Source organism: Bombina bombina, chromosome 4, assembly GCF_027579735.1.
Source record: "Bombina bombina isolate aBomBom1 chromosome 4, aBomBom1.pri, whole genome shotgun sequence".
In the NCBI taxonomy this organism is placed as follows: Eukaryota; Metazoa; Chordata; class Amphibia; order Anura; family Bombinatoridae; genus Bombina; species Bombina bombina.
Genome location: NC_069502.1, coordinates 850,913,794 through 850,925,995, shown reverse-complemented (window position 1 = coordinate 850,925,995; position 12,202 = coordinate 850,913,794). Strand labels below are relative to the sequence as shown.

Below are 12,202 nucleotides of genomic sequence, written 5' to 3'. Positions count from 1 at the left end.
TCCAAACTATCCTGAAGGAACTGTAAAATTCTAGGAATTCTAAAAGAATGCCAGGAGAATTATGAGAAGAACACCATGAAATGTAAGTCTTCCAAACTCTATAATAAATCTTTCTAGAGACAGATTTACGAGCTTGTAACATAGTATTAATCACCGAGTCTGAAACCTCTATGACTTAGAACTAAGCGTTCAATTTCCATACCTTCAAATTTAATGATTTGAGATCCTGATGGAAAAATGGACCTTGAGATAGTAGGTCCGGCCGTAACGGAAGTGGCCAAGGCGGAAAACTGGACATCCGAACAAGATCCGCATACCAAAACCTGTGTGGCCATGCTGGAGCCACCAGCAACACAAAATACTGTTCCATGATGATTTTGGAGATCACTCTTGGAAGGAGAACTAAAAGGCGGGAAGATGTAAGCAGGATGATAACACCAAGGAAGTGTCAGCACATCCACTGCTTCCGCCTGAACATCCCTGGCCCTGGACAGGTATCTGGGAAGTTTCTTGTTTAGATGAGAGGCCATGAGATCTCTCTCTGGAAGACCCCACATCTGAACAATCTGAGAAAACACATCTGGATGGAGAGACCACTCCCTTGTATGTAAAGTCTGGTGGCTGAGATAATCCGCCTCCCAATTGTCTACACCTGGGATATGCACCGCAGAGATTAGACAGGAGCTGGATTCCGCCCAAGCAAGTATCCGAGATACTTCTTTCATAGCTTGGGGACTGTGAGTCCCACCCTGATGATTGACATAAGCCACAGTTGTGATATTGTCTGTCTGAAAACAAATGAACGGTTCTCTCTTTAGCAGAGGCCAGAACTGAAGAGCCCTGAGAATTGCACGGAGTTCTAGAATATTTATTGGTAATCTCACCTCTTGAGATTTCCAAACCCCTTGTGCTGTCAGAGATCCCCAAACAGCTCCCCAACCTGAAAGACTCGCATCTGTTGAGATCACAGTCCAGGTTGGTCGAACAAAAGAAGCCCCTTGAACCAAACGATGGTGATCTATCCATGTCAGAGAGTGTCGTACATTGGGATTCAAGGATATTAATTGTGATATCTTTGTATAATCCCTGCACCATTGATTCAGCATGCAAAGCTGTAGAGGTCTCATGTGAAAACAAGCAAAGGGGATCGCGTCCGATGCTGCAGTCATGAGACCTAAAACTTCCATGCACATAGCCACTGAAGGGAATGACTGAGACTGAAGGTGCCGGCATGCTGCAACCAATTTTAAATGTCTCTTGTCTATAAGAGACAAAGTTATGGACACTGAATCTATCTGGAAGCCTAAAAAGGTGACCCTTGTCTGAGGAATCAAGAAACTTTTTGGTAAATTGATCCTCCAACCATGTTTCCGAAGAAACAACACTAGTTGATTCGTGTGAGATTCTGCAGTACGTAAAGACTGAGCTAGTACCAAGATATCGTCCAAATAAGGAAACACCGCAATACCCTGTTCTCTGATTACAAATAGTAGGGCACCCAGAACCTTTGAAAAGATTATTGGAGCTGTTGCTAGGCCAAATGGAAGAGCAACAAATTGGTAATGCTTGTCTAGAAAGTAGAATCTCAGAAACTGATAGTGTTCCGGATGAATCGGAATATGAAGGTATGCATCCTGCAAGTCTATTGTGGACATATAATGTCCTTGCTGAACAAAAGGCAGAATAGTCCTTATAGTCACCATCTTGAAAGTTGGTACTCTTACATAACGATTCTAAATTTTCAGATCCAGAACTGGTCTGAACAAATTTTCTCTCTTTGGTACAATGAATAGGTTTGAATAAAACCCCAAACCTTGTTCCTGAGGAGGAACTGGCATGATTACCCCTGAAGACTCCAGGTCTGAAACACACTTCAGAAAAGCCTGAGCTTTTACTGGATTTACAGGGATACGTGAGAGAAAAAATCTTCTCACAGGAGGTCTTACTTTGAATCCTATTCAATACCCTAGACAGACAATGCTCTGAATCCAATGATTTTGGACAGATTTTATCCAAAAATCCTTGAAAAACCTTAATCTGCCCCCTACCAGCTGAGCTGGAATGAGGGCCGCACCTTCATGCGGATTTAGGGGCTGACTTTGGTTTCCTAAATGGCTTGGATTTATTCCAATTTGAGGAAGGCTTCCAATTGGAAGCAGATTCCTTGGGAGGAGGATTGAGTTTTTGTTCCTTATTCTGACAAAAGGAACGAAAACGGTTAGAAGCCTTAGATTTACCCTTAGGTTTTTTATCCTGAGGCAGAAAAACTCCTTTTCCTCCAGTGATAGTTGAAATAATAGAATCCAACTGAGAACCAAATAAATTATTACCTTGGAAAGAAAGAGATAGTAATCTAGATTTAGATGTCATATCAGCATTCCAATATTTAAGCCACAAAGCTCTTCTAGCTAATACAGCTTAAGACATGGATCTAACATCAATTTTGATAATATCAAAAATGGCATCACAAATAAAATGATTAGCATGTTGCAGTAAGCGAATAATGCTAGATATGTCAGAATCCAATTCTTGTTGCGCTAAATTCTCCAACCAGAAAGTTGATGCAGCCGCAACATCAGCCAAAGAAATAGCAGGTCTGAGAAGATGACCTGAATATAAATAGGCCTTCCTTAGATAAGATTCAAGCTTCCTATCTAAAAGGATCCTTAAAGGAAGTACTATCTTCCATAGGAATAGTGGTATGTTTAGCAAGAGTAGAAATAGCACCATCAACTTTGGGGATCTTTTCCCAAAAATCTATAGATTTTGCTGGTAAAGAATACAATTTTTTAAACCTTGAAGAAGGAATAAAAGAAGTACCTGGCTTATTCCATTCCCTAGAAATCATATCAGAAATAGCAAAAACCCCTCGAGAAACCACAGCAGGTTTAAAAAAAGCATTTAAACGTTTATTAGACTGAACGTCAATAGGACTGGTTACCTCAATATCCAAAGTAATTAACACTTCTATTAATAAAGAACGCATATACTCTATTTTAAATAAATAAGTAGATTTGTCAGTGTCAAGGTCTGAGGAAGGATCTTCTGTCTCAGATAGATCCTCATCAGAAGAGGATAAATTATTATGTTGTTGGTCATTTGAAATTTCATCAGCTAAATGAGAAGTTTTAAAAGACCTTTTATGTTTATTAGAAGGTGAAAATGCAGAAAAAGCCTTCAGAATAGAATCTTTAAAATTTACAGGTATATCATGCACATTAGAAGTTGAAGGAACTGCAACTGGCAATGTACTATTACTGATGGAAACACTATCTGCATGTAAAAGTTTATCATGACAACTATTACAAATGACATTCGGTGAAATAATTTCTACTATTTTACAACAAATGCACTTAGCTTTGGTAGAACCGATGTCAGGCAGCAATGTTCCAGCAGAAACTTCTGAGACAGGATCAGAATGGGACATCTTGCACAATGTAAAAGAAAAAACAACATATAAAGCAAAATTATCTATTTCCTTATATGACAGTTTCAGGAATGGGAAAAAATGCAAAAGCATAGGCCTCTGATAGAGAAAAAAGCAAGAGGCAAACATCAATGGGGTATTGAAATAATGAAAAAGTTTGGCGCCAAGTATGACGCACAACGTAACGTAAACTTTTTTGGCGCCAAAAATAACCGGAAATGACACACTTGCGTCACTAATGACGACGCCGTGTGAAAGGTCTCGGCGTCACGTATGACGCCGGAAATGACGAAGTTGTGTCATAAACTTATTTTTTCACGCCAAAAATATTTTCGCGCCAAGAATGACGCAATAAAGTTTAGCCTTTGACGCACCCGCGGGCCTAATACCCGCAATAGCAAGAAGTAGTCAATTGAAAAAAAAGACTAAACCCCAGGTAAGAAATAAATTTCTTAAAATGTTTATATTCCCCAAATATGAAACTGACAGTCTGCAGAAGGAAATACATGAACCTGACTCATGGCAAATATAAGTACAATACATATATTTAGAACTTTATATAAATGCATAAAGTGCCAAACCATAGCTGAGGTGTCTTAAGTAATAAAAAACATACTTACCAAAAGACACCCATCCACATATAGCAGATAGCCAAACCAGTACTAAAACAGTTATTAGTAGAGGTAATGGTAAATTGAGAGTATATCGTCGATCTGAAAAGGGAGGTAGATGAATCTCTACGACCGATAACAGAACCTATGAAATAGACCCAGTTAGGGAAATCATCGTATTCATAAGTGATACTCCCTTCACGTCCCTCTGACATTCGCTGTACTCTGAGAGGAATCGGGCTTCAACAATGCTGAGAAGCGCATATCAACGTAGAAATCTTAGCACAAAAACTTACTTCACCACCTCCATAGGAGGCAAAGTTTGTAAAACTGAATTGTGGGTGTGGTGAGGGGTGTATTTATAGGCATTTTGAGGTTTGGGAAACTTTGCCCCTCCTGGTAGGATTGTATATCCCATATGTCACTAGCTCATGGACTCTTGCCAATTACATGAAAGAAAAAGAATTAACAGGTATCTCATCGGAGTTAGTTGCTATTTCTGCCAAAGTAAAGCAATTTGCCCAAAGAATGGAAGAAGCGGAGAATAGAATCTCCAACTTAGAAGATCTAGTTAACAATCAGGAGAATATACTAGTTAAGCCGGATACTAAAATCCAGAATCTGCAACTACGCCTGGAGGATCGATCCAGGTGCAATAATATTCGAATAGTGGGTCTCCCCGAAAGTTCAGAGTATGACAACCTTCTACATTTTACATCTAATATATTACCCCAATTATTGGGTTTCCCCGCTGCACAACTCCCCCTAGCTATAGAGAGGGCAGACAGGATGGGTCCTAAAAAATTTAATGAAGATGGTACAATAAGAGCAAGAATGTGTATTTTTAAATTCCTGAGATTCCAGGATAAAATGGAGACTTTAAGATTATTTAAGCAATTTGAAGTATTTACTATTGAAAATAAAAACATATTATTATTTCAAGACTTTTCGAACGAGACGGCCTATAAGAGAAAAAATATGGCTCCTTTTTGTACACAATTAATAAAGACGGGGGTAAAAGCACAAATGTTATATCCTGCTAGAATTGTTATAGAGGATAATGGTAAGAGGATTGTTTTAAACACTGTTGAGGAAGTTATTTATTGATAGAAAACAACACATTAAGTGGTCAGATGTGTAACTACGCAGTACGTTATTTCCATATGCTGTATTATGACTGAATCTTATGGCCAGGTATATGTTTATTAAGGTCCCTATAATTTATGATATAGAAAATGAGCTTGCTAGTTTTTTGTTGTTTTTATTTTATGATGGTGATAATTTTTTTTATTTTTTTATTCCCCCCCTCTCTCCCCCCCCCCCCCCACTGTTTTTCATGCCCTCCCTGGGTCGGGTCTCGAGTGGAGCCTATAGGCAATTTTAAAATTATTTCTTGGAATATTGGAGGGATAATCTCACCAAATAAGCGTAAACTTGTAATTAAAAGATTGGGTAAACTAGATCCTAGTATAGTGTTCTTACAAGAAACGCATCTTAAAGATAAGGAAATCCCAAAACTTAAATCTAAATGGGTAGGTGAAGTACTAGCTACTCCATGTACTGTTAGAAAAAGTGGTGTTGCAATCCTCATAAATAAAAATCTCACATAAGATTATTAGTGTGGAAAAAGATGAGGATGCTAGATATATTCTAGCACATATTCAAATCAATGATACTAGATTAGTTCTGTGCAATATATATGGACCAAATATGTTCTCGCCAGTATTCTGGGAGAAAATTAAGACTAAGCTGTTTCCTTATATTAGTCAAAATCTTATTATTGGTGGGGATTTTAATATGTCACTTTGTCCAAAAACAGGGCTGAGTATTATAAGCAAGCTAAATATTTTAAGAAATTTTGTCATAAACTAAAATTAATAGATATCTGGAGAATAAAAAATCCGGATGCACGCATATATACACATGTGAATCTAAAGTGCACAAAACCTTTTCAAGAATAGACTTTTTATTAATTGCAGAATCATTATCTGTCTTAAAAACGGACACATGTATAAATGACATAATGATATCAGACCATGCTATTATCTCTGTTTCCTTTGATACAGTGACCCGGCCTAAGGATAAAAGTCAAAGTTTTTTTTTTCCTAAATATCTTTACAATAATGTTAGATTTAAACAATGGTTAAAACAGAAGTGAAAAGACTACTGTATTTATAACATCTCCTATTATGATAAAATCGAGACATATTGGGAAGCCTCTAAAGCATTTTTTGCGTAGGGAGATCAAGGCATATTTGTGTATAAAGAAAAAGAAAGCTAATGCTCTTGAAACTCAACTTTCTAATCAAGTAAGAAATGCTTGTAGAAGATTTTATGCGGAGCATAGTGATATTAATTGGGATAAATATATTAAAGCCAGGCAAGCACGAGCTTAAGATTAATCTACATTTCAGAGGCTTCCATGGCTGCTCAGCTAAACATTTAGCAAAATTGGTACAAAATAGAAAGGAGGAAAAATTATATTCTAGCTATTCGGGAAGAAAAGCACAGATACACAGAACTGGAAGAGATTAGTAAGGCTTTTTATCGCTATTATCAAAAGCTATACTCTAGTCCAGATATTAATATTTTAAATCAAGAGAATTTTTGGTCTAATATTAAGACCCCTAAAATTTCAGAAGCAGATTTATCTGCATTAAACAGCCCAATCACAGTAGATGAGATTATTAAGGGCATAGATAAGGCTAAGTTAAATAAAGCTGCTGGTCCTGACGGTCTACCAGCAGAATATTTGAAAATATTAGCGGAATATATCAAATTTACGCTTGAGAAATTGTTTAATAGCTATTTTAGTCTGAATACTCTGCCTTCTAAATTTTTCTCAGCAGCAAATATATCACTAATCTTGAAAAAAGATAAACATATGGAGGAACTGGCCTCTTACGGACCCATATCAGTCCTAAATGCTGATTATAAAATTCTTACTGCTATTATTTCTGATAGATTTTCTAAATGTCTGGATAAGCTTATTCATATAGATCAATCAGGTGTTATGTTAACAAGGAATTCATCTAAGAATATTTGGAAAGTTATAAATTATCTGGATTATATGTGGAATTCTGAAAGTAATCGGAGGCAATCTAGAGTTGACTCGGCAATTGTTACGTTGGATGCTGAAAAAGCCTTTGATTCAATTACCTGGAAACATCTTTTTAGAGCTCTATCAGAATTTGGATTTAAGAATCAATTTATGCAATTTGTCCAGAATCTCTATAACCACCCAATATCATATCTCTTAATTAACGGGGTTCTTTCACCGCAGATAACGCTGGGTAGAGGTAAGAGACAGGGGTGTCCACTTTCTCCCCTACTTTTTAATATTGCAGTGGAACCCCTAGCAATCTGGCTGAGGAATACTATCAAGGGGGTTAGATTTGGGGAGCATAATCTTAAGATTCTCTTATACGCAGATGACTTGTTGATTTTTGTTGAGAATACAGTACAAGAAATTCCAATAGTCTTATCATGTTTAGAGACTTAGTTCCTTCTCAGGTTATAAAATCAATTGTAAAAAGAGTGAATTCATGTGGGTTAAAAAAAAACAAGAAATAGTATGCAAAAGCTTCCGTTTAAAGTAGTGGATACTCTTAAATATTTGGGCATATTTCTTAATATTAATCCAAAAACTTGGTATGATTTGAACTTTTCCCCTCTTATTCAGAAAATTAAATTGGACTCAGAATCTTGGGTACAGCTTCCCATGTCAATAACTGCAAGGGTGAATGTAGTTAAAACAACTGTCTTTCCACGCTTGTTATACCCTTTACAAAATATCCCTCTTTTGATACCCTCTGGTGATCTTCGAACGATCTATACGCCGTTTTATAAATTTATATGGAAAAATAAGAAATCTCGCATATCGTTGAAAAAACTGATGCAGCCCTATAATATGGCCGGGCTGGCACTGCCTAATATCAATTTATATAATATCGCCATTTTGGCTAAAATTGCTATAGACTGGCTGGCAGATTCTAACATTTTTTTCTTTTAATGATCTGGAAAGTTAATTTGTCATACCCTTTTTCTTTAAAAGCCATTTTACACTGTCCAGTTAAAAAATTACCCGCAAATATAACTGGCCTTCTATCATTGAAAAATATTATTATAGCTTGACAAAACATGTGTGCTATTCTAGAAATAGACTACACCTTTTCAGAGTTCCTACCAATAATAGGCAGTTAATTTTATACCAGAGATTAATCAGTTAGTATTTAAGACATGGGCTGAAAAAGGACTTAATGCTATCCATCAATTATTATCGGCTAATGGATATATTGTAACCTTTGAGAATTTCGTGCAAAAGTTTGATCTTCCTAGAAATAACTTTTATGCTTATTTACAAATTAGACACTAGATAGATATATAGAGTGGAGGTGAGATTTTAGTAGAGATGGTGCATGGTCTGATGTTAACACTTGGATACAACATTTTAGGATTGGTATCACATCTATATCTCTTATGTATGACATAATGCTTACTAAACAAAGTCTATCCTAGCTGAATAAGACATGCGAGACCTGGCTATTTTACTTTCCAAATTTAGACATTGAAAAAAATACAGCAAGCTGCACTATGATAAGTAAATATCAAATCTCGATGAGTTGGAGGGAATCACATTTTAAACTTATAAATAATTATCTAACTCCAGCTAGGCTCGCTAGGCTTTTTCCCCAGCAAAGTTTTAATTGTCCTCGGTGTTCATCTCCCTTAGCAGATTTATTGCATATGTTCTGGTATTGTCCGAAGATGTTACAACTATGGAAGAAGGTGGTTTTTTGGTTAGATAAATATTATGAATTAAATATGAGGTTGGAGCCAGAAAATATTTTTTTCCTCAATACAGAAGAATTTTTTAAACACTGTAATATTGTTGATTAGACATTTAATTGTTAAAAATTGGAAGGCTAAGTGTGTCCCTTCTTTGAATCTTGTTATCCAAGAAATCCAAAATCAAATCATTTTTGAATCTTATAATACAAAGTTTCTGAAGGAAAAATAAAATAAGTTTATTATTGGCTGGTTACCTATAATTAAATCCTACCCATTGTATATCCAAAAGTGTATTCTTTCCCCCTTTTTGAGCTCAGAAAGTTTTATGGAATTGGTATTATTAGGGGATTTTCCAGCTGAATGGATATCGTCTGGTTGAGACCGGCAGTAGGTACCAATGCCGAAGCGCTTTTTTTTTTTTCTTCGCAAAACATGGTTCATTTTGAATAATCTAGATAATTCCTAGTATTCAAAATTGGTTTTGCATTGAAGTTATTATTTGATAACGTGGTTTAGTTTTGTATTTTTTTTTTTTTTTTTTTTTTAGGTATAATATAAAAAAAACTCAACAATGTGTAGGCTAAAAGGAATCTAATAATTTTAGTGTATTTGAATAAGAATCTGATACCTTTATTTCATGCTTTGTATGTATCTAAATGCGCCTTGCATGGCAACAAATTTATGTATCCGTATTTTTTGTTATGCTTTTTTTTTTTTTTTCTTTTGAAGCTGTACACATTGTTGGCTCTAAACAAAGATAGATAGAGAGATAGATAGATAGATAGAGAGATAAAAAGAACGAAACAGGCTTGTATAGTGAGTGATTTCTGGTTTGCTGTCATATTCCTGTTTAAAAGGATCGCTGTGTTAAAACAGTATTTTTGAAGCAAAAAAACTGAGAATTTGCATACCTAATTTGCATATCTTACCCACAATTCTCTTGTGCATTGGAAGCATTGCATATTAAGAATTTCTGGGGAAAGCAAGCGGGGATACTTGCTTAGATGTACTAATTTCCTATGCAAATATTTACATCGATTTAATTTTGAGACATGGAGGATTTTAATTTCAGTTTTTTATCTCCCCCCGTAATTTTAATGAATTTTGGTTTAACCATGAAAATAGCTTTTCCAATGCAGCAACCAGAAATCTGTCTCCTACTGATGAGTTCCAAAAAGAACGAAACAGGCTTGTATAGTGAGTGATTTCTGGTTTGCTGTCATATTCCTGTTTAAAAGGATAGCTGTGTTAAAACAGTATTTTTGAAGCAAAAAAACTGAGTATTTGCATACCTAATTTGCATATCTTACCCACAATTCTCTTGTGCATTGGAAGCATTGCATATTAAGAATTTCTGGGGAAAGCAAGCGGGGATACTTGCTTAGATGTACTAATTTCCTATGCAAATATTTACATTGATAGAGATATATATATATATATATATATATATATATATATATATATATATATATTAGAAACGTTCTCTCTGCTCACACACACAGCCCTTACCTAGAGCCTTATACTCAGACATAGAACACTATAGAGAGTTAAAATCAGTTACATGCACACATACAGCACTCCCAGCACCGTATACATAGACATATAACACAATAGAGAGCTACCATCTATTACACACAGCAATATAATACTATAGAAAGGTACCATCTGTTACACATACAGCCTTTGATACATAGACATATAACACTACAGAAAAGTACCATCTAAATTTAGTTTACATAAATATACCAAATGCAAAAAAGTTAGATTTTTGTATAATTTTCTATAACATACATATTGTATTGCAATTGCAGAGACATTTCTTCTGCCTCACGCACACAACCCCTCCCTAGTACCCATTATACAGGTATCCCCTCTGTCACACACATAGTCTCCTGGGTACCTTATACACAGATATATAATATTATAGAAAGGTTCCCTTTGTCTCACTCACACAGCAACCCCCCCCCCCCTTTGTACCTTAGATACAGATATATAAAATTATAGAGGTTCCCTGTCTCACACACAAAGCCCCCCACAATAAATATATATATATAAATATATATATATATATATATATATATATATATATATATATATATATATATATATATATCACACACACACACATACATACAATGTTATATAGATGTTCCCTCTGTTTTACACACACAGCCGCCCCCCCTCCCTTATATTGAGATATTTAATATTAGAGGATGCTGTCTTATATACAAACATAGCCCCCTCTCTAGCACATTATATAACATAAAACACTATAGAGAGGTACCATCTGCCTCACACTGTCTCTCTCAAGCACCTTATACACAGGCCTATAACACTACAGATCTGTCTCACACTCACACCACCTCTCCCCAGCACATTATACACAGGCACATAACACTACAGATCTGTCTCACACTCACACCACCTCTCCCCAGCATCTTATACACAGTCACATAAACACTACAGATCTGTCTCACACTCACACCACCTCTCCCCAGCATCTTATACACAGTCATATAACACTACAGATCTGTCTCACACTCACACCACCTCTCCCCAGCATCTTATACACAGTCATATAACACTACAGATCTGTCTCACACTCACACCACCTCTCCCCAGCATCTTATACACAGTCATATAACACTACAGATCTGTCTCACACTCACACCACCTCTCCCCAGCATCTTATACACAGTCATATAACACTACAGATCTGTCTCACACTCACTCCACCTCTCCCCAGCACCTTATATACAGGCACATAACACTACAGATCTGTCTCACACTCACTCCACCTCTTCCCAGCACCTTATACACAGGTATATAACACTACAGATCTGTTTCACACTCACACCACCTCTCCCCAGCACCTTATACACAGGCATATAACACTACAGATCTGTCTCACACTCACACCACCTTTCCCCAGCACCTTATACACAGGCACATAACACTACAGATCTGTCTCACACTCACACCACCTCTCCCCAGCATCTTATACACAGTCATATAACACTACAGATCTGTCTCACACTCACACCACCTCTCCCCAGCATCTTATACACAGTCATATAACACTACAGATCTGTCTCACACTCACACCACCTCTCCCCAGCATCTTATACACAGTCATATAACACTATAGATTTGTCTCACACGCCTCTCCCCAGCACCTTATACACAGTCACATAACACTACAAAGGTACACAATCATATCAAACAGTGAGTTACACATATTACACACATGACACAATTACACACAGTATGTGCATCGTGTACTTACCGCACTATACATACGCAAGTAGGTGCTGACTGAGACGATAACTCCACCCCTTATGTTTCCTGATAGTTTAGTAGCTAGTTCCTTTTC

At 36.4% G+C, this 12,202-nt stretch overlaps 1 protein-coding gene across 1 annotated transcript in view; it reads right to left on the bottom strand.

The window, feature by feature from the left end:
* LOC128657285 (gastrula zinc finger protein XlCGF26.1-like) overlaps nt 1-12,180 on the bottom strand; it is a 75,499-nt gene extending 63,319 nt beyond the window's left edge. Inside the window, exon 1 of the mRNA XM_053711566.1 lies at nt 12,116-12,180. The gene's annotated coding sequence lies outside the window, so the exon portion shown is untranslated. The remainder of the gene's footprint in view (nt 1-12,115) is intronic.
* Nucleotides 12,181-12,202: the final 22 nt, after the last annotated feature.